Consider the following 22,331-nt stretch of genomic DNA (forward strand, 5'->3'; position numbering starts at 1 on the left):
CAGGGGACAGAGAAACCCTGGGTCCCACGCTCTCCTTTCCAGACCTCCTCCACAGTTAGCTCTCCTTTCTCTGCCTTGTGCCTGCTCCGCTCCTTCTGCTGCTCAGCCGAGCCCCAAACCTCCCTGACCGCTGCTGCTGCACAGTGACACTTGGACAGTTACTTCTCTGACATTCCCAAAAATGCACCTCTGAAAACCAGCACAAGCCAGAAGCGAAGCAGGCTCTTCAGAGCAGAGATCGTGCAAGTTACTGCACACATCTGATGTGTGCCTAGGTGCATTGCCGGTATGACATGAATAACAGGCATTAATTATTCATTACATCATTCAAGCGGTGTTTTTTCTCTTGACAGTCAGACCCAAAAAGCTTTCTCCTTGCAGAACTGGCACAGACTACTGGAGGAGGAACACGGATCCCTTTGCTAAACCACCTTCCCACATCATTAAAAACAAGGAGAATTTGTCCAGTCTTGCTGTGGATTTTACTGGTTCCAAACACCTCAACACTTCAACAGGATCTGAATGCATAAAACTCCCAATGCTGACCAGATGCTGTATGATTCACTGGAGGGCACAGAGTACGATTTAACCGAAAAAGAAACCAGCCTCCACCGTGTACAACCTTAAATGATGTCTGGCTCAAGGAAGTGGCATTGACAGCTGTCAGAATCACCAGCCCAACTCAGCCAGAAGCAGCAGCATCCAGAAATGCTCATCCCTTGACAGGCCACTGATGCATGCAACTAAGCACCAAAAAAAATCACCTACCAAGGCTGGGGCCTCAAAAATAAGGAACTGAAGCCACGCACGACGATGCATGTCTGGGTGATGCTGCCCAAAGCTCCCAGGAAGGAGGAGCTGCAGGGAAGAGCTGCGCCTCGCCAGCCAGCTCAGCTTCCTGGTGACAGCGGGACAGCAGCAGCAAAGGCAGGGCAGAGCTCTTTGGGAATGAGCAGAACAACATCTGGAGGATGCCCAGGCAAGCTGGCTTCTGTCAGCCTGTGTACTAACACGACGCATCCTCACCACCAAGGAGAGGGCTTCAAAAACCCCAACCCCTTCGTCTACAGGGTTCTTAAAAGGGACAAGAAAAATGCCATGCAACAGCGTTACAGGCAACATGGCACAGGGAAAGGCAGCAAGAAGAGATGGCAGCTCTGCCATCAGCAATATTGCCACAGCTACAGAAACAGCCACCAGCCACCGCCCCACCCCACTCCACCCCCCAGCACCTCTGGCTTTGTCAACAGGTAGGTCATGTCACATTTGATTACTTAGGAACGAAGAGCATCTGACCCTGGCGGACAGCTGTGCTCGAGTGCCCGCTTATTCTGACAGCGGTCAGCTGCCAAACCCCCTGCCCGCGGCACACGAGGCTGCCTTGCCACCAGTAACGCCAGGGCTGGGATTTACCAGCTCCTTCATGCAGATGACACACACCAGACTGAAGCTGGCACGCGGTCACCTGCAAACAAAATACCCGACAACAGAGCTGTGGAGGGACTCTGCACAACCTGGATGAAAGATCTGTACCACGTTCCGCCTGAAATGGCGGTAAAGACCAGGCATCGACACTGGGCACCCCAGCCGAAGGCAAGAACGAGCTTTGAAGTTCTATTGGAACACGCTGCAGCGATTCCCAAGGTCAGACTTGCAGCCGTACGGGTAGGATCTGCCACCAGCGCAGGACATGTAACAAGACAGCCAGCTCTTCTGCCAGCCCAGAAAGCTTTGGGTGCGTCAGCTACCAGGGAACTACTGGAACTGCACTGCAACCAGAAGACAGACCTATAGAAAACGCAATGCATCTAGTCCTTTCTTTAGGGACAGCTACGATTCTCCAGCTGAAATGCTCGCCCTTTGGGCAAAACGTCGACACGTTCACGGCCAAATAGAAAAGATTAAGGTAAGGTCAACTTTCAATTTATAAATTGTTAGCCCAAGGGTAAAAGCTTTTCAAGGGACCTGCAGCTCAAAAACCAGGTGACATTTAAACAACTGGCTATTCCAGTGGGGAGAAACCCTCCTCTTCCAGGGAAGCATGCCTTCTATCTGCGAGCAACTGTTTTGTCAAACGTGAGACTTCCCTGCAAAGCCTGCATTGCCTGGCCTTGCTGTTGACTGGTTTACATGCACATCCCCAGCAGCCGGGGCTGAGATGATCAGTGGCATCCAGGGGATTTGGCATCATCGTTTCAATTCATTTTATAAAAAGTTTATAGCCCTGCATTTGCTTTCAAAATGTCAGCCTTCCTTTCCGTTACAGAAAGCTTCAGGTTCTCAGGAATCCTCTGATATCCCCTTCTGTGCTCAGAGAGAGGACAAGACATTTTAAAACAGCTGCTTCAAAAGTTAATCTCCTTTTAAATTAAAAAGGTTCTAAAATTAAATTATTAACTAAATTTGTTCTCTGTTTCAGCCAGTGGAAGCCAGGACACCACATACAACATTCTCTTGCCTACACTTTGTTGTTGCTGCTGTACATGCCTGAATGCCAATGTCTTGTAGGAGGCTTTAGTCCAGGAATGCTTCGCCTCACCTCTTTCCAAGCTTGGTAGGGAAAAAAAAAAGCAAACACACAACAGTCTGTGCTCCAGATGCAAGCAGCGTGGAGTCTCATGCATCTTTGGATGGGGCTTTTGGCAAAGAGATATGATGGATATTTCTCAGGTGGGATGGACCTGACTTTCATGAAAGCTTAAATCCAGCTTTACAGAAATCATCATTTCAGCACGGCCTCCTACACCGCCCTTGCTTTAGCGGCATGCAGCAATGTCCCTGTGTGCTCCTGAACAAAAGTTCTAATGAAGCAGCAGTTGCTGCTCATCTAATGATGCAGGAGAGCGAGAGACCCAGGAATTGTTCTGGGTTTCAGGCTGGGCTTGTTATCCCGCTTCACACGCCCATAATTAAACACCATCTCAGACGCCTACGAGGACACCACCCTTCTCTAGGCATTAGCTGTTACTTATGCCACGAATCCCTTCTTTCCTTGTCCACACCAGCCACATATTATGACCTTCTCCTTTTCCCTGGCAGAACACCAGTACACTTTATGCCCCACCAAGATGAGTCACACAAAGGCACGCATCTCGCCTAGCACTCACCAGCGGGGATCTTTCATTCCCAAACACTGAGACACTAGCAATAGTGTCCTGCCTTCCCATCGCCTGGGCTTCCAGCGTAAACGGGATCTCCACCGAGCTGTGAGGCTGGATAATCCCACACGGCACAGGGCTGGAGTACCACACAGCAGCATCCTCCTTGTGCTCCTATAAGGGACAGAATCAAAGACAACAATTGTCAGAATTTGACAGAACCTCAGAGTCTGAGGAAACTTCAAGCTCCTTAACATCTACCACAACAGCAATTCACCCACATTTTTAAAAATCCCTAGGAGAAAGCAGAAAAGCGCAACACAAGGTGCAAGATTTATATGGGGCTAAGTAGCATCCTCACAGGGTCCAAAAGCTGCTGCACCCACAAACACCCACTCCAGTGCTGGCGGCCTCCTTGCAGCTGCTTTTCACAACCCTCAAAGTTCTCCTGCATGAAAGCACCCCAAAGACTAGAACCAAAACTGCTTCCTAAAGAGTTCAAACCGCTCCTGAAGTTCATATTCAGGTAGCTTCCCGTTCTCTGCAAAACTTTAGGTTTGAACACTAAACAGCAAGGTCTTCTCCAAACCCCCTTTTTTCCTAATAAACCCCTCGATAACGACGTTGGAGGGCAGGAGGCGAACGCAATGCCAAACCTGAGGAAGGACTCCATAGCAGCCTGGAAGATCACTGTCATTCACAAGGGTCAGTGTCCGCTCGTAAGGGAATTTCAGAAAGCACCGTCCGAATCTCAGAACAGGGCTGAGCACGTGCAGCGGAGGAACCACACATCTGGGTGAAGAGATGACCAAAAGGAATTAGAGACACAGAGAATGTAGAAGTTGTTCACTCCCCAAACAGCATGAAATAGACACAAGGCATTTGTCTCTGCCAGATAGACGTTTCCTACCTCTACAGCAATCACTCACCTCTAACTTCTTTTTTATCAACAGACTCTTGTAAAGGAGGGGCAGCCCCAGACTCCCGTGGCAGAGGCTGCCCAGTGCCCTGCCCCAGTGCTCTCTCATCAAGCTTTGCCCCTCCTTTGCCCCAGGAGGCCGGCAAGGACCCTCCCACAGTCCCAGCAAGGCACGAGCTCTGCGGGAGCCTTCCCGCTGAGGACCAGCGCTCCCCAAAGCTCAAGAAAAACAAGACTCCAGCATCTCAGTAAAAGCAACTCCCTCCTCTCCCGTACCGCTCTCGCCCTGCCTGAAACCTCAGCCGCTTGCCCCCGCGATGGAGGGCACCAGCACCGCCTGCCTCTCGCAGTGGGTGACCAGCCTCTCCCAGCTCCTGCAGCTGCCTGGGTCCTCCACACACCAGCCCACACACTGACTTTTCCCATTCCCACTCGTTTTACAAAATTGCAGCCCAGGCACCGCCTGGCTGACTGCCTGGGAGAGGGAACAGCACCAGCGAACTGTGTCCCTCTCGTCGTTAAACTGGCACCCGCTGCGGCGCAACGCCATTGAGCGTGGCTGCAGCAAGAGCAGCTTTTGGCTTAAGTCTGGGAACGTTCATGCTCAAGAGAACCAGAGAGAGCTGAGCTCACCTGCCACACCAAGGACGAGTTTCCCCTTTAGTTTCCCCCCACCAGTCCTGCCGTAAGCCCCTTTCCCATTTGCACACGCCTTCATTAACTGAGCCAGACCCCAGCTTTCAGCAGGCTGCTCGCTGCCTTCCAAACAAATGCTGCATTTTGGGCCAACCCAACACAAGCCCACCACTTGCAGGGAGAAGCAGGGGCAGCCCTTTGCAGATTCGTTACTCCTCAAGTCCCAGACGACGGGCCAACAAGGAATATAAGCACTGTTGCCTTCAAAACAGAACAAGAAAGGCATGGCCCTGAGCACGGAGCACAGGTGCTTCTCAACACGGCCGCTGGCAAAGCACGGCTGTGCTCACAGCGAGCTGGGCAGAACCAGCTCATGAAGCACCATTTCTCCTTTGGGGCGGCAGCCAGCACACCACACGCCAGGCAGCGTGCTGGGCCTGGCTACGCGGGGAAAGGTGGCCAGCTGCAAGGAAAGCGCCGGTACCTGGCTGTGAGAGGCAGCGCCAACACCTCCTGGCCAACACCATCCACGTCCAGCACCAGCGCCAGCTCGTATTGCCTCACCGTGTTGGAACACAGGGTGACCTGGTAGAGGAGAAGAGCGGCGTCAAATACTTCAGCACTCCCAGAAGCCATCAGCCACGCACGTGTGGTGTCCTGCCCTTCTCCTTCCACGCTAAGGAAAGGGAGCGTTTTGCCTTGCTTCTGCTGCTGCTCCACGTGTGGACCACTGCCTTTCCCAGTAACAAAACTCTGCTGACAAACCCCACCTGTGAAATACACCTTGCACACCAGGGCACGTGTAAGCTAAATCAAAGCACAACTCATGGTCTACTCACCACTGTATTAAGGGACCAATTTTTCATCTCAACTACAATAGCGGGAACCCAGGGGAGATCTGTTGACTTTCCCAGAACGAGTTCAGCTTTACACTGGGAAGCTGAGGGCAAAACGTGGCCCAGCAAAAGCTGTGCAGTTTGTTCATGGCTGCTGGAGCTTTCTCAGCCCCCGCTGCAGTGAATGCAACTCATCCTGCTCAACAGGAGAGGAAAAATAAGACCGGGAAGAAAAGCAAACTGCTTTAGGCAATGGCATCTCTCTTTTCAACAGCCACCTTCCGTCCTCACCCTTCCTCGGCCCCCTTCAAATCAAACAAATCGCTCTAAGCAGCTCAGAAACACACGCACGGCTTCTGTGCTTGACCACACGATACGTGATCCTTGGCTTACGACTCTGGAAACAAAACGCTGCTCCATCCCAGAGTCCCCCAGCTAACAAAAGCCCATCTCTTACTCGGTTATGCCCAAAGCCAGCAGCGCTGCAGCTCCACCTGTTGAAGCACGTATGGCCGGGCTCATCCCATACCTGGATATCCAGGGCTCCTTGGGAGCGGATGGTGCCTTTGCAAGGCATTATGGTAAATTCCATTGGCTCGACGTGATGTTGGGCTCCCTTCCTCCAGGACAGGCAAGCGTTGTCTGAAATCTGAGTAAAACTGGTGATGCTGCGCTGTCCTGAGCCATCGCCAGGAATGCGAAGGTTGAAAGTCACAGGCACCAAGGAGGTGTTAGTGAGGCGACACGACAGGGTGTGAGGAAAGCCTGGAAAGGTGAGACAAATACCAGTTAAGTCCCCAGTTACGCTGCGATTCCTGCTGCGACTCTCCTGTTAGGATAAAACCCTGCTTGGAGTTGAGCTCTTGTCAATGTGCACGGCAGGTAACTGAGAAGCTCGGGGAGGAGCGAGTTGTGACTGAAGTTGCCTTTTCTCTCGACGGCCGAGCTTGCTTCCTTGGCAATGGGCAGCGGTGTTGGTGCTGAAGAGCAGAAGTCTCCCTCTAACTGTGAGGAGCCCTCTCACCTGCCCCCAAACCAGCCCCAACTCTTTCTCACTGACGAGCGTGCATCCAGACAGACCATTTATCCTGAAAATTCAGCCTGTAAAATTCCCCATTAACTCCATGAACATTCCCCTGGTTTTCAATATATGAAAGTAGCAGATTTTCCTTACTGTAGCTTCTCTTCAATAACAAGGAAGGACGAAACTGGGCACTACAACATGATGCACAGCACTCTGATGCAGCTTCCCTAGGCAGGATCCCTAAGGCAGCTCCCGTTTCGGGGCAACCAGACTGAGCACAGGACGACTGAGCACAGGACAACTCAGCCCACCCCACTGCAGGAAACCTGACGCTTCCTTAGAAACGAGCAGGAACGTGTCTCGCCTTACCTAACAAATGGGGACATCACATCCTCGCTGCCTTTGATTACTGCCCGCAGCACCTGACATCACTTTAGCTCTGACACTTGCTTTCCCTAATGGAAAACCAGTGATACAACCACACTGGGTGGCAGGGGATGTGCTGCAGAGGCAGGACACCAGCCCGCAGCTTGCTCTGGAGCGGACACCAGCTCTGCCAGAAGGAGACACCTCCCATGCCCTGCTTACCAAGCGCTATTTGCATACAGACAGGGAGGAAAACCACCTGCAGGCACAGCAGATGTTTCTCCGTGCCCATCAGCAGTGAGCATTGCCCACTGTCAGCAATTACTCCGGCCGGGGGGTGGGGGGGGCACAGAAAGGACACACACAGACTGCACAGCCCCAAATGGGACCGAAGTCGCCAGAGGCAGACAACAGTCAGCAGCACAGTTACAAGAAGCAAAAATACAATAGCTGCCTTCAGCTGAAAAGGCCTTGTTAACGAAATCAGATTAAGTAGGATGAATCTCCTATTACACAACCGTATTCCTGCCTGGTGCGTTTCTTGTGGGTTTATTTATTCAAAAGGAAACACAGCAGTGGCAGAGCGGTGATGCAGGGAGAGGGGGAAGCGGCTCGGGGAAGGTAATGAGTTTACTTTAAAAAGCCCACAAACATCATGAAAACACAGAGGCATCCAGGGTGCAGAATGGTAACGGCCCTTCAATCAATCCGCAATTGATTTCACATTTAAACTTTAGATCATGTCAGTAAAAAGCCTTTTGTGAGACTCGAGATGGAGAATCAGAATCTGCATTTCAATGGAGACACTGGGGCTCAGCCACCCGCTCCGTCAGCGCTTCAGCTGGGGAAGGAGAAGGAGCCCACATCTCTGGGGACATCAGTGCCCAACACAGAGCTACTGCCTGGGCTTAGATAACCAGGAGCCCTCACGGCACAAATCAACATCTCACACTAAAGGTCAAGTGGGTAAGTGGTGTCCTCGCCTTGCAGCAGGAGCGTTCGCCCTGAGCAGCCACAGGCTAGCGTGTGGCTCCAACGCCCTTCTCCTGCAGCCCCAACCCCTGGGCCCTTCTGGGACAAAGGCTTTCGCCATCATTCTGTCGCCAAGGTATGGGAGGCTGGGGCTGAGCAGGCTCTGAGGGCACCAGAAAAATACTGGCTTGCTATTCCTTTGGCCCTATTTGCTCTCACGACAGTAAAACACCACCTGAGCAAGCGGCAGCCCTGCTTTTAACACCCTGAAGGCTGCTGTGGAGGAACACAAGCGACAGACGCTCTTCAAGTGCTTCATTTCAGTAAGGCACAGACCTCCCGACCTGCGGTCCAAGCCCAGGGCACACTCACCAAAGGAGACATCACCGAAGTGGAGGGAAGGTACATTGAAATGGAGAGTTGGTCCAATGACACAGCCCCTGTAAGGACAAAGGCAGAGGAGGAACTGGCTTGGTTAAAAAGAACTGCAAAGCATTCAGCTTTTGTTACCACCGGGACAGGGAAAAGCTGGTCTCAGCACCACAGTGGGTTTCAAACCAACCCGTCACCCTCGTGCTCGACTAAGACATTAGACGACACCCTTTTTTCTCTGCTCCATCACCAAATGAGGTAGGTGGGAGATGATTACCCAGAGATGGCTACAGATGTGCCCACCAGGCTCCTAGAACCCTCCTCACCTGACAGTCAAGGTCACAGGCTCAGGGGACCCACCCACACTGAACCGGAATTCTTCTGTGAATGGCCCCAGGATGGTGGAACTGAAGGAGATCCGGAGCACTTGGAGGCCATCTGGTGAAATGATGCCCTCCTGGGGGTGGAAGGAGAAGCAGGAGCCCAGAGCCGTCCCTGGAGGGACCAAGCTGAAGGGGGCATCGATGACTCCTTTGTTAAACAGGATCGCCTGCAGCAGCAAGAAATCAAAATGGAAATACATGAGGAATCTTCCTTCCTTACAGAAGGCTGATTTCTTCTCTAATTAGACATCTATAAAAGGCAGAAGATGCCACGTGTTGCTGCTTGGCTGAAGCTAAAGAACACACAACGGGACAGGTTCTGCCTTTGGGCTTTTGCATGCAGAACAGCGATAACTTCACAGAAACTGAGTCACCCTGGGCTTATTCCACTGACACAGAGCAGGTTTTTCCGATGGCTGCAGGTGACATCCTGCCATTTCTGCGCTCCCAACTACCGGCTCTGGAGGTTTTTTCCCTAATTTCTGTCCCCGCAAAACCTGTCAGAAAAACTGAGACAGAAGCAGACATACAGCCCTTATTTTCCAGTTTTGCAGCTGCTGTTGAAAACATTCACCTATTCCAACTCTGCACTGGTAACTGGAAAACTACTCATGTGTTTTACACCTTAGTTACAAATTGCACTTAGGGATCCTGCGCTGAGGTTCACCTCCAGTCTGGCTGCTCAATACAGCACCTACAGTATCATCTACTCATTCACATTTTCTCAAGTAATGAAAAAAAATAATTTATATAAATAGACTCCATAAAGTATCAGCATTAAAAATGCATAGAGCGCACAAGATTTTGGTAAGAAAACCCCTTAACATGTCCTTCCCTGCCACAGTCAAGCTTTTGAAAGCATCTGGCACGACGTATTGCCTCATTTTCTACCTCTTTCAGTTGCTGTATTTTTTTGGGGGGGTTAGATTTTTGGGGTTTTGGGGGTTTGTTTTTTGGGGGGTTTTTGGGTTTTTTGGGTTGTTTTTTTTTCTTTGTGTGGGTTTTGGTGGTTTGTTTTTTTTGACAGAAAACTTGCCATCATGGGTGGGGGGAGGGAAACATGTAGAAAGCTCCTCTGCTTCATTTCCAGAACTGCTCTGCTCTGTTCACAGAGCCAGAGGTGCACCAGGTCTGAAGGGTGGCAGGAGGCTGGTCAGCAGGGAAAGCGCTCCCGGTGCCTGCGCGGGCAGCTCTGTGCGGGGAGGCTGGCCGGCTTCCCTCCGGCGCCAGGAGCCAGGAGGATGCGCTTCACTGAAAGGTGTTTGCAACGGACTCGAGTTGGAACACAACACGTTTGTTCCAGCTGCTTTTTAACCGCCAGGGTACCAGGGTGCAGTGATTCTAGGGCTGAAACAAAAGCCTCTGGATCCTGACCTTTTTGACCCGGTGTTGCTTTCATGTGTCAAGGGCTGGTTTTTCTGCATGAAGCCTCCCAGCTGGTCTCAAAGGGAGGTTGCCAAAAAGCAGGGATCGGGGCTTTGGGAACAACAGACACACCCTTCAGACCCCATCAAAACTATCCAGATTCTGCAAAAACTCCCACATTTCACTCACGTCAAATATTCCGTGCTCACAACTGCCAGCGTTGCCAGAAATCCCGCAGGCCCACAAAGCTCACCGCTGCCCCAGGAGCCATCAGGATCCACCCCAACCCCAGAAAACCCCACTGCTCACCTCATAGCTCTGGGCTGATCCAACAAAAACCTTCCCGATGTCCAGCTGGTCAAAGCTGAAGCGCAGCTGGGGCCCTATGCCGCTCCCTTTGATGCGCAGGGGCAGCCTGGTCTCACGGCCTGGGGAGAGATTGCCATGTCAGTACAGAATTCCTTCGGTTCGCCTGGATTTTCCAGGCAGCCTCGGAGCCAGTCCCTGACTCCGGGCTGGGTGGCACCAGCACTAGGTGCTCCGCGAGAAGATACAGGACCCCTCTCTTCCCTCAGGAGATATACTTCGGGGCTGGCTTCTCATTTCTAACTGAGCCCTCGGGCTGCTTTATAACTTAGCAATCACTTTGCACCCTGAAGAAGATATGCTGCGCATAAAAGACAATTTCGGAATTCCTTCCCATGCACTTAGACAAGCTTTGAAATCCGTTCAGTGAAGGCACAAAGCTCACAAAACAGAACCAAAGATAAAAACCTGCTGTCTGTATCGCTGCCATCAGAGATGACCGCACAGGAGCTGAGAAGCAAGAGCCCAAGCAAGGCCCAGCAGCCGGCTGACAGCCGCACCCCAGCAGCCTGCTGAACCCTGCGCAGTTACCGTATCAATAAAAAGCTGTTTCATGGCCTTTGCATCCGTCAGCTTGGAGCAGTAAGGACGGGATCAAAGCAGCTGGGTTAGTGATCTCAGCACCCTCCAGAACGGGAGCCTGGCTGCTGGGGACCACTGGCCTCGCACCTCCTTCCTCTTAGATGGGGAAAATCATTTCCCTGGATGGAAATCTGACAGGGACCTCCCGCTCTTGAAAACCACCTCAAGCAGCACCACACAGACGGAGAGGAAGGACAAGGTAACCTGAACCACGGAGCTTGCTGCAAGCATTCCCTGCCCCGTGCCAGCACAGCAAAGCCGTCACACCTCTGTAAGGGCAAAGGCAGCGTAACGCGGTGGGTCAGTGATAACCGCTCCCAGCAAAAGCCGTGACAGCACTTCTGTCAGCCAGGAGGAGCATAAAGCTTGTCTAGCAGGCTGCTCGCACTGTGCTTCCTGGGCAGGGAGCTCACCCTGCTGAGGGCAGCGAGCCCTGTACAACACTACGCAGATGCAGCACGGACTTCGAGCCACGAGGTGACTGGTCCCACGCAGGGAGAGCGGCACACGCCTGGTACTTTCACAGACACCCTGCGCTCAGCGGGGCTCAGCCACCTACGGTCTGGCAGCGCCTGGAGAGCGGGAGGTGACCCAGGGGCAGGGGGCACGTTTCACTCAGCTCCTACCGCCTCAGGAGCCTGACAGTGCATCCATGGATCCAAGGCTCATCTTGCAGGTCTACAGGGGCTCAGTGCTCGTCCACCAAAGCTCTTCTGCGGTGTAGCTCTCTGGCCTTTACAAACACCTTGCAGCAGAGCAAATGCCTGGTAGGAAGGCTTATCCCCTCGCTGCTTTGGCTGCTCTAGAGCCATCAGTGGTCAGAGCCAGGCATCCTAAGCCCTGGCTCTGCACAGACCAGCTGGAAGCCACAGGGACAGCAGGAAGGTGCCGGCGCTGCCCTGCTGACCACCGGCCCTTCCTAGCAAGTCCACGGGGACCAAGGGGGCTGGAAGAGTATTTGTGCCCTGCCTTTGCGGTGGGTGGCAGGAGGAGGAGAAAGGAGCCGTACCTGAGATGTCGCAGTAGGCTGTTTGTTGATAGACTCGGGCTTCTCGGGGTTTGAAGATCACCTTAATTTCAATTGAAGAATTTGGCCAGACATCTCCCTCCTAAAACAGAAGCAGACAACAAACCATTTATCCTCAAACACTACATTTCTTGTTTTCAACCACAGCCCTGTAAGCCTTGATTTAGAGCACCAATGAAGAGCAAGAAGCAAACAGCACTTATCCAGGTTTGTAAGACTTTGGAAGCAGCTGCAAAAAATGTCAGTCCCTTACCTTTACTAGCACCTGGTAAAGGCTTTTTTTTTTTTTCTTAATTAGGGTTCTAATAAAGGAACCCAACTGGCTGGCTTCAGCAAATCAAGCATTTCTTCAGAAGTACCAGCTGATCTAAGCACAAGGCACCTTTTCCTCCAACCCTTCCCTTGCATCCCTGTCTCCCTATGGCCATGGGAATGTTTTACCCAGATCAGAAGAGAGTCAGCAAGTCAAAGGGATTTTTCCATTCTTCGTTACAAACGTGCTGCCTCTTATACCCTCAACCTGTACGTGCATGTAACTCTTTAATGGATTCTGGTGAGTCAGGGCACTCGGCACCAAGCAGAACAAGCCCTCCTGGGGAGCAGTGAAGACCAGGCTCCTCCTGCCCTGTGCCGCCAGCACTGAGCCAGCTCGCAGGCTCTTCCAGCTGATGGATGACCTGAGAAGGGAGCTGAGAGTCACATGCAGCCCAGTCCTCTCTGCAAGGTGCGTACATCCCTGTTTCCCTGAACACAGGCTCAAACAAGAAGAGATGGCATTTGCTTACAGCTCCACACCTACTGCAACCAGCAAGCTCTTTTCCTTGCCAGGCTCTTGCTCCGGGATTTAACTCCGGCCCATGGTACCAGTGTGTGCGCAACCGCTGCTTCCTCAGCGTCTTCATTCTCTCCCCCTCTCTCAGAGTCCTGGCACTGATGCTCAGTCCCAGGGAGCCTCGTCATGTGTTTTCAGAGACATCCCTGGCTTCTAAAGGCTCTTGCTTCTTGCAACCGGTTTCAACAAAGGCACCACTGATATTCCCCTCAGTCCCCAGCACTACAAATGCTTCTTCATCCATTTGTTGGCATAAATATATGCATCTCTGACAACCGTAATAATATTTTAAAGCAATGAAAAAAATTGGGAAGACCACAAAAAGAACAGTTATTTTTCTATGCACAAAGCTTGATTCTGCTTGCTGCTGGGTATTCTCCGTGCTTTGTCCAGAGGAATCTTGAACTGACTGGAGCCTCCAGCACTGCCACAGCATAAATATTAAACAACTATAATACTTCCCATCAACTTAGCACATAGAGCTCAGAGGCCAGCCCCCACAAAAATTAAAGAGCTATGACATGCTGAGTTACTGGGCTGCAGCTACAATGATTCCCTAATGCACAGCCTGCTCAGAGGGAAGAACAGGTAGAGAGAACCGTTTCCAACTCCAACAAACCAAGCGTAAGAACACAGAAGAAACAATAAAGTCACCTGGATTTTTCTCAAAACCTAGAGAAAACACTTTGCCAGATCAAACGGACTTTGTGTTTCTACCCAGCAAGCAACTGGAGGAAGATGAAGCATTACTAGATGATAACACACTCGCTTGAGGAAGCAAACTGGGGACACCAGCCTGCAACCCACAGTCAGCGTACGAGATAGCAGATCCCTCGGGTCCTGCTGGGATGCTGCACAGACTCAAAAGCGTCCAGAGAGTAATCTTGAATTTACAGGAATAAAAGCCTTTGGGGTGCTGCTCCGAACAACATAAGCCCTGCTACGACACCTGGAGCTTGCCTAAGCCGAGCCACTGAGAAGAAACACTCAGATGACGGATTTCCCTGGCTTGGCTAATTAGAGTCTAATAACTCACCAGCGCTCCTCACCCAGCTGCTCACTGTATGTTTAACAGACTGAATTCAGTGGTCTCACCCTGGGCAGGCAGTCCCTGGGGGGGCGGGGGGGGGGGGCGTGCATTAGGCAGCTGCTTGCATTTGCTTCCAGCCTGACAGCTGTAGCTGAACACACACCCCGGCTCACCGGCGTTCTGCGCTCCTCCTTAAAGGGCGCTGCGTGGGCTGAGCTGCCCAGTGGTGCCCTTAGATCCTCCAGCTGCTGGGGCCCTCTGCCCAGAGAGCTGCTGACAGCCCTCGCTCGGCTCCTGCGCGACAAACTGTGCCTTGCCAGGCTTACCAGCACCACCCGCCACACAAACCATCGCTGCTGCTGTGCTGAGGAAGGACGTTAATGAAATGCTGAGAGTAGTGACGATGCTTGAGGTCTTCATCTTAGAGGGGCACCAAGCGGGGAAGGAGAGCGCATCCTGAGCCTTCAAACCAAATCTCTCCTTCCACTGAGGCCAGAAAACAAGCCTCTGGCAGCCTAAGGCAGCAGTATCAGTCTTTCAGGTCAACTATCTAACAAAATACTCTTTTGCTGCTCGTCTCTGCTGGATCACAAGCCAGTGGTACTCACTGGTCTATTTTATGTGCCGCCATCAGATATATTGGCCCTGTGGACGCTTCGGGGCAGTTTGGTTATTACTCAGAGGCTGACAGAGGCAATACATCTCCCGTTAATGGAAGCAAGTGTAACACAATTCATAAGCAAAAACGAAGCTAAGCGGGAAAGGAAGAAAATTAAAAAGAACCGTTGGCCTGGTGAATATGTATCTGCTAACAACAGCGCGCTTTTCCAGCTGAGTGAGTTTAGCTGACTTTGGGATTCGATGAACTCCAAGGCCAGCACATCTGTGACAGAAATACAGCCGACATCTCCGATAAATCAAATCGGAGACACGCTCAGAAAGCCAGACTTACACAACAGCTTGTCTCCCACAGGCTTGGATGGCTGCTCAGAATGTTCATGGTCACATGCTAATTCCAAAATCACTGCCTCCTTTTTTGTTATTATTTTCATCCACAAGTTAACCCCATACAGGCTGAAATAACCCGCTGCAGCTTCCACAGAGAGCAACACCTGGCAGCTACCGGCCCGCTTACACAGCAAAGCTGCTGCACAAACCCTGCAAAGCCACCCTGCCCAGAGAGCCTTTCCAAGGCTATCGTCCCTCCAGCGGCCTCCTAACCTCTGGGAACCTCCAGCCGCTTCTTCCAAGGGTTTGATTCTTTCTATAGGGTGCTCCCAGGGTGATAGGTGGGAAGAGCAGCAGCCGCTTTTGGCCAGAAGGTCCGAGGCAGCAAGGTCCAGGCTCTGGCGGGGCCCCTCCAGCAGATTTACACGGCGCTGCCAGAAGGGGCCTGCCCAAGCTAAAAGTTACGGGGCTGTCACCGGGGAGAAGGTTGTGGAAGTCGGCGGCAGTGCATTCTTAGATTTTACACTTGATAAAGAGGAAAAAATACTAACATTTGATGTGAAGACACCCATATGCCGGGGGGGAAGACAGACACGAGCAAAACTCTGAATGTGAAACTCATTGTTCCATAGATCATGGAATTAATGGGAATCACAAGATTGATAATGCTGGACAGGACAGAAGGGGAGAGGCTCCTGCAGCAGCCCACTTACGCTCAGTCCTAGAGCAAACTATAACATCAACACAGCCATTTAGGAAAGGTTTCCACTCAAGGCGTGAGGCCAGGCTACACTCTGGGTCCGTACAGCGCTACAGGGAGCACCAGGACTCAGTGGGCAGCCAGGCTGCTGGACCTCACCCTAATGCACTTCAGGAGCCCAAGAGCAGGTTAAGCTCGTTATGGAGGTATAGTCGGCTGTACCGCAGCAGGAGCCCTGGGACACGCTCCAAAACCAGCTGACACACTGCAGGATGCTCTTCATGTTCAGCTGATCAGCTCCCACTCCCTGCTACAGCCCTGCTGCTCCGACACAGGCTCTTGGTCACATCACGCTGCTCTCAGCTGCGGCGGTGTGAAACTGCAGCTGTGCTGACATGGGGGGCTCTCAGCCTTGTACGGGCTATAGGAGCAACCAAGAAGAGAACACGATCCCCTTCCTTAAAAATAAATAATAAAACAATAGTTTCACCTATTTTACAAGAAAGAAGAGGCTAAGATTATTCTAGGGTTTGCTCCAAGATGAGAAGGGATTTTACACTGCTCAGACAGCAGGCACTCGTCATCTCAGACCACACAAATACTCAGAATCAGGGCTCTAGTTAATTGAAGGACATGAGGTTTTGTTTGCATAAATACAAAAGCAAAAAGTTTTCTCTAAGCGTGCAATAGAACTCAAAAAAGTCTGTTTAAACCCGCCAGCCTTGCGTGCAGGTCACAGACGATGCTGGGAGGGAGATTCAGGCACGGTCTAAGTCCAGATTATATGAAGGGATTGGTCTTGCCGCAATTAAACTTGGGCTGAACTTGCCCTCCTTTCCATAGAGGACCTTTTCATTCTTCAGTATGTGAACTAATACTCATGGTTAATCCCCATACGCTACGTGTAAGGAGTGCCCTTATATATAATCATCGATACCTCGGAACACTGTCAGGACACTTAGGAAGTGCCCTTAATTTACAGCCCTTGCAGCAGAGCTCAGCTTTAGGCAGGCTCTCAGCGCCTGCCCGGAGCTCGCAGTTTAGAAATGCTTTTTGCAACAATCTCTCCCAGCCTCACTACAAACCTCATGTCTTCCCTCTCGGCACATCAAGACACTGATGTGGGGATCTGCCAAGCAACCTCATTCAGGGAGGAGGAAGAGGAGGAGGAGGAGGAGGAGGAGGAGGAAGGGAGGTTCCCAGCTATCACTTACCACTGGCTCAATGGCAAAAATATCATCAGAGAAAAGCATAGAGTCTTCCTGCACCTTTGCCCTCTGGTTCTGGAAGGCACGGGAGAGAAGGGCAAGGTGTTCTTGGAGCGTGGGGTCCACCGCGCGCTGCTTGAGAAAAGAATTCCTCTCATTCTCCTCCTGCTTCTGCAGCTTGCGACAGCGCCTGCAGCCATGGGGAGACACAAACCAAGCAGATCATTTAACAAACAACATATTTGCAGAGACTGTCATGTAAGTGCAGGAGCAGCAATGCACTGGGGGAGGAAGAGCAGCAGCAGCTCAGCAAGGGGCTGACCCCAAGCCACGGGGTCCCAAGCAGATCAGGTTATCACTCCTGCACTGGCACGGCAGGTACTTTTACGCCACACTCACAAGCTAAGAAGAGGGGTTTGAAAGCTAGCAGCCCTCAGGGGAGCCTCCTGGCTCAAGGCTACAGCCACAACTAATGGACAACCCCACCAACACCCTCAGATGGCTTTGTTGCCCGTAGAGGTGCTCAGGGGAGACGGATGGAGATGAAGGAGCACCCACTGCAGTGCTTCGCTGGGAAGCGGAGAAGCAGCCGGGCTTCAGCTGCAGGTTACCAGCATCACTTGTTTATCTTCCCTTTTGCACCGGCAGGGATAAGCAAACTGGCTGCTCCGTTGCCTACACTGCCATCCAGCAGAGGATCCCAGAGCACTTGCAAAGCAAGCTAATGCATTCGGGCATTGCATCACTTCAGTGAAATTAATGGGTTTAGGTGCATGAAGACAGAGGCCCTGAGAGCTTTGCCTGGCATTAAAACAGAGCAAGGTCTTAAAAAGATTAGTCAGGATGTGTTTGGTACTGTGCTCTGGGTGATGCTCTCTTTGTGTTGAGGTAAGAGAGAGATGGCAGGGCCTATTCCCTCCCACTGACCACGTTAAAGTAGAGGAATGTGCTCTGAATGATTAGAAAAGGTAAAGGCGTGTACTCTGAATAATTAGGAAAGGTTCCACTGAGGATGTTAAAGGAAAACCATGAGTCAGAAGATCATTGAACAAAGAAAGTTGAAAGGTTTACTCCACCTAGATCCCACCTATTATGAATAGAATGATTAGATGTCAAAATCAAATGAATATGTATGTAAAGATGTTGTAACCTCTCACAAAAACTGTATAAATTACCCGACTTTTCACCGAAAACTTCGGAGCTAGTTTGTCCGGTGCAAATCGGTAGCTCCCCAGTGTTGCACGAAATAAATACCTTTGCTGCTTAAAGACAAAATTAGTCTCTGAGCTGTTACTCTGTGCCGTTTTGGCATCAGCATTAGCCAATAAAGAAGTCAGCACCAGCACCTCTGAATCCAAACCCTTACATCCAGCCTTGAACCACTTCACCTTTTTCCTCTTTTGGGCCTTCTCCACAGAGCTTTGACACAGGTCACCTCTCCCTTACTTGGTAGTTGTAGCAGCGATCATTGCAGCATTGAAAGCTCACAACCGAGAGGTGAGAAGGGAGCACTGCTGCAGAGCACTTGCTTCCCAGCTGGCACGTTGCTGTGCCCCCTTCACGCTCCAGTCCCCCGGCCACCAAGAACCAGCAGGTGACTACTCGAGGGGGATGAGGGGAAGGCTCCGTACACAGAAAATCGAGGCAACACGCTATAAACAGGACAGCAGTCACCACCCAGCTGAATTCCAATACAATCAGCAAGGAAACACAGTCACGGACGTTACTAGCGGCACACAGACAGAGCCTCGGGCAGATGCTGTCACCGGTGCCAAAAATACTTTCTTTGGCTCGCTCCCAGTGGAGTGTCGTGGGAAATGTTTCTCCATGGCTGACCTACAGCGCTGTGCATGAGGAGGGCTTCCAGCCACCGACATGAGCAACCCTCAACTCAGCCTTCAGCAACGGACAAGAATCCCACCGCTACATCCCAGAAAGTCCTGCAGGAGGGAGACAGAGCAAACCCCTGGGTAGACCTTGTGAGAGCCAGGTCTTTCTGGGTGACAGCCAAGCACAGGCTGCTGCACTGCCTCCTCCCATTGTCAAAGTCCTCTCTGCTCTCAAAAGATCTCAAAAGCTGCTCCGACAGCAGCACAGTGGCCTCGGAGCCATGACCACCCCTAAGACTGCAAGTAAGGAAGAACAAAGCGCCCTGGTCACAGTAAAGAACACAGGCTGGCACGAGATCAAGCGTCACTGCAAAAAAATTGGGGAAACACGGTAACTGTGGCGAAAGCTGGTCGCTTCTGAGGGGAGAGAGGATCGCTCAGGGTCCCATCTGTGACGGGCAGCTGGGGAGAGATGCGAAAAGAATGGTGCAGGGAAGTACCAAGACAAGGTCATGAGATTTTTTCCTTTAGCACACTGCGCTTGCACCAAAGTCACACACTGTGTAATTAAAAACAGAGAACACTGGAAAACTAGTTTTGGCCTTCAAGGCTTTTCTGACCTAATTACATTGAACTTTATTTGCTCAGAAGCCCTTAAAAAGTGCTCCAGTTGAAGGCAGTTTCCTGATCAGCTCTGGGTTCAGACTAACTCCTATACACCTACAGCCGTCCAAGTCTGAAAAGTCACACAAGGACCCCCTACATCACCCCAGCTTTGAAGTGTCACTTCCAGTGCCTCCCCCTGGGCTAGAAGCATTTCCTTGCTGCCCCAAACGGAATTTCAAAGCTTCAGAGACACCCTTTGGAGAGCCTGCCCCATCTCTCAGCACCACGAAGACACAGGTGCTGACGCCCAAAGGCACTTCCAAGTCCTGTCCCTGCCTTCCCCGCAGAACCCTCCACCTCCGAACTCTCCCCAGCCCCGGAGAAGGGGCAGGGATACCTCGCTGTGCTGGAAGCCGGGACAGCGCGAGGCAATTCAGCATCCTACAGCCGGATGGCCTCAACGTTCGGGGCCAGCAAAGCACCCTGCCCTGCGCACTACTGCAAAAGCAGGCTGAAGAAGGTTGCCATCCTACCAGAGCTGGAGGGGAAGAAACTGCAGTGAATATCACAGCAGGTACGCTGCCTGCAGCTGTTAGGTGCTACCGCTCAACGCCGTCCCAGGTAAGGAGTGCCGACACTTTCCTCAGCCTCACAGACCCCATGCGAGCCCAGGGACCTGGCCTCACTGATTTAGGGCTCCCACAGACGGGAATTTGCTCTCCAAGGAAATGCAGTCATTGCAATCAACCTTTCCTCCCCAAAACATCAGCTGGAACATGGATGGAACCAGAATGGGAAGCACCGAGCTCCATTACCCTGAAGCCCATGGACACAGACCCGGACGCGGTGGATGCTTTATTTCTCCTACACCATCCAAAAAAGCACCAACATCCCTCTGAGGCCGTATGGTAGTTTCACTCCTGGGCAGTGTGTCTTACTGAAAGGAATCTTTCCAACGAACCTCAGCTTCTCCTGATCCTCCTCCTCTTGAGTAAGAAAAGCCTTCCACTGGAAGTGGGCTATGATTTTACTCCGGTTGTGGATGACCACACATCTGTGATTTGACAGCGTGATGTAGGTCTTCCCAACTGCCAAGGAGTTTCTGTCCAGCCTGATGTTGACATCTTCAGCGGCTCCATGAAGGCTTGTGTGCGTATCTTCACCTAGAACGAAGCAAAAGGCAGACATTGCTCATCGCCCTTGCTGATGGGAGTACAAGGAACGGAGGAAACCACAGGGAACAGAAGTGTCACAGCTTTTAGCTGTGTGAGCAGTTCCACAGATCAATATATTTATTGCACCCCAAGAGCTGCAGGTGTACAGCATGAGGATGTCCTGGGCACCACCTTAAGCACCTTATTTCTGGGTGGGCTTGTAGACATTTATCCCCAAGGCAACACTATCTACAGGGAGACGTTTTCAGTGTGCCCAGGTGGCCTTTGGGTTGCCATCCCACCTGGGTCACAGGGAATTCTGCATCCAAAGTCATTCAGGTGACTCTGAGGAGGCCCCACCTCGGTCACGGCTCGCCCAGAGTCTCCTGCAAGCACGCCACCAGGGTTGTGTCTCTCCTGATCCCTTGTTGCCAACATGACAAGATGCCTGGGGCATGCAGGCAGAAGAGGGAGGTGAAGAGAAACAGGCAAAGTGACAGCCCACGGCAGGATGGGACGCGGATGAGAACTTCCCTGTGTTGGAGCAGCAGTGCCCTCACTTGCTGTGGGTCTGTGAAGATATGTCAGAATGAGACCGGTGGGGCACGGCCCACACCAACCTGCCCATCACAGCCCTGCAAGCCCATTTCTTCTGCCTGGAGCCTGCTGGTGCCTATGCCTGAGCGTGCAAGTCTACACCGAGTATTCCCAAGCTGTCCCACAACCCGAGCGAGCACACCTTTGCTTTCCGCCTCAGACCGAGCTGAAGAGGAGAGAGTCCCTGGCTGCGCACAGCAGCCGATTAACGCCTGGAGTCTTGCTGGAGCACCTGCCAGCACTTCACCCTCCAGAAGAGACCCCCACCAAAGCGTCCCTCACTGCCAGAGCTTCCAAACCTTCATTCTTCCTACCAAGCAACTCCCAGGAGTCAACTAAGCACAAACTTGAGCACCGAGCCTACTCTGCCTGTTGCAGGTGAGGGCCTCCCAGGTGAGAAGCAAACCCCAAACACGAGACATTCTCCATCGAAATGGCACTTCTGTGGAGCGTGTTTAAAGCCTCAGAGCCAGCCCCAGCTGAGAAGGGCAGCGACCCGGCCATCCCTGGAGAGCATCCCTCTGCCGAGGCAGAGCCTTCCCCTCGCTGCACGGGTTACAGCAAGGCAGCCAGGGGATGGACCTGCCTTTCCAAGGCTGCCACACAAAAGCACAAGGGGAGAGCTGGCTGCCTACTGGATGGACTCCTTAAACCCTAAGCCAGACACAATGCGGCAGTATCACAGTCGTGCCGGCAAAAAGAGCCCCCCCTCTCTTGGAGGGAGGTTGGAGAACGACTCACCCTTCAAACAGATCTCTGCAGCCATTCATTCATCTCCACACATGGAGAGTTCAGCCTTCGTGCCTGTATAACCTCGACTTCTCTGCTCTTAAGGGAGCCGAGGAGGAGTGGGAGGGATTCGTGGCCAGACACGAGTTATGTTGCGAGAAACAGCAACGTCTCCAGTGACTGGACAGCCTGCTTTCTGTAACAGACAACTCAGCGTACAAAAATAACCGAGGTTCAGAAGCGTTACAGAGGCAGGCGTGCTTTATAAGCTTGCCTTCCCCCTCCGCTGAATCCTCGGCATACGTTGGCAAGCAGAGGAAGCAGGACCCAAGAACTGGGAGACATGCACAGTGCTTCGAGCATGCACAACTCCGGTTCATGGAAACATGACCTCATGCTCTACGAGACAACTAACTACTGCAAAATAAACTCCACGAAAACTATCATGGTCTCACTGTCTAAACCCATGGCCACGTGGGTCTCGAAATAATGGGTATAGTTTTGATCTTCAAAGCCAAGCTGAAGCCTTTGAAATGTAATCATTCTTTCTGCCCTTCTCCAAAGTACAGAGCAGCTTCTATATGAAGACTGAACAGGATTCCTTAACCTAGAAATCACAGAAGAGATAGGTAGGTTTGTAAGAGCACAAACGGCCTGGGAAAATCCGAAGGAGGAAAAATTTGTCACCATTTGTCGTAAAACAGGAACCCAAGGGCCTGAAATAGTATTAGTCAGAAATTACAGAAGTGTAG

At 51.8% G+C, this 22,331-nt stretch overlaps 1 pseudogene; it reads right to left on the minus strand.

Moving 5' to 3' along the window:
- LOC106630953 (hydrocephalus-inducing protein homolog) overlaps positions 1-22,331 on the minus strand; it is a 93,590-nt pseudogene that overhangs the window by 57,084 nt on the left and 14,175 nt on the right.

The sequence above is a fragment of the Falco cherrug genome, unplaced genomic scaffold (assembly GCF_023634085.1).
Source record: "Falco cherrug isolate bFalChe1 unplaced genomic scaffold, bFalChe1.pri scaffold_41, whole genome shotgun sequence".
Taxonomy (NCBI): domain Eukaryota; kingdom Metazoa; phylum Chordata; class Aves; order Falconiformes; family Falconidae; genus Falco; species Falco cherrug.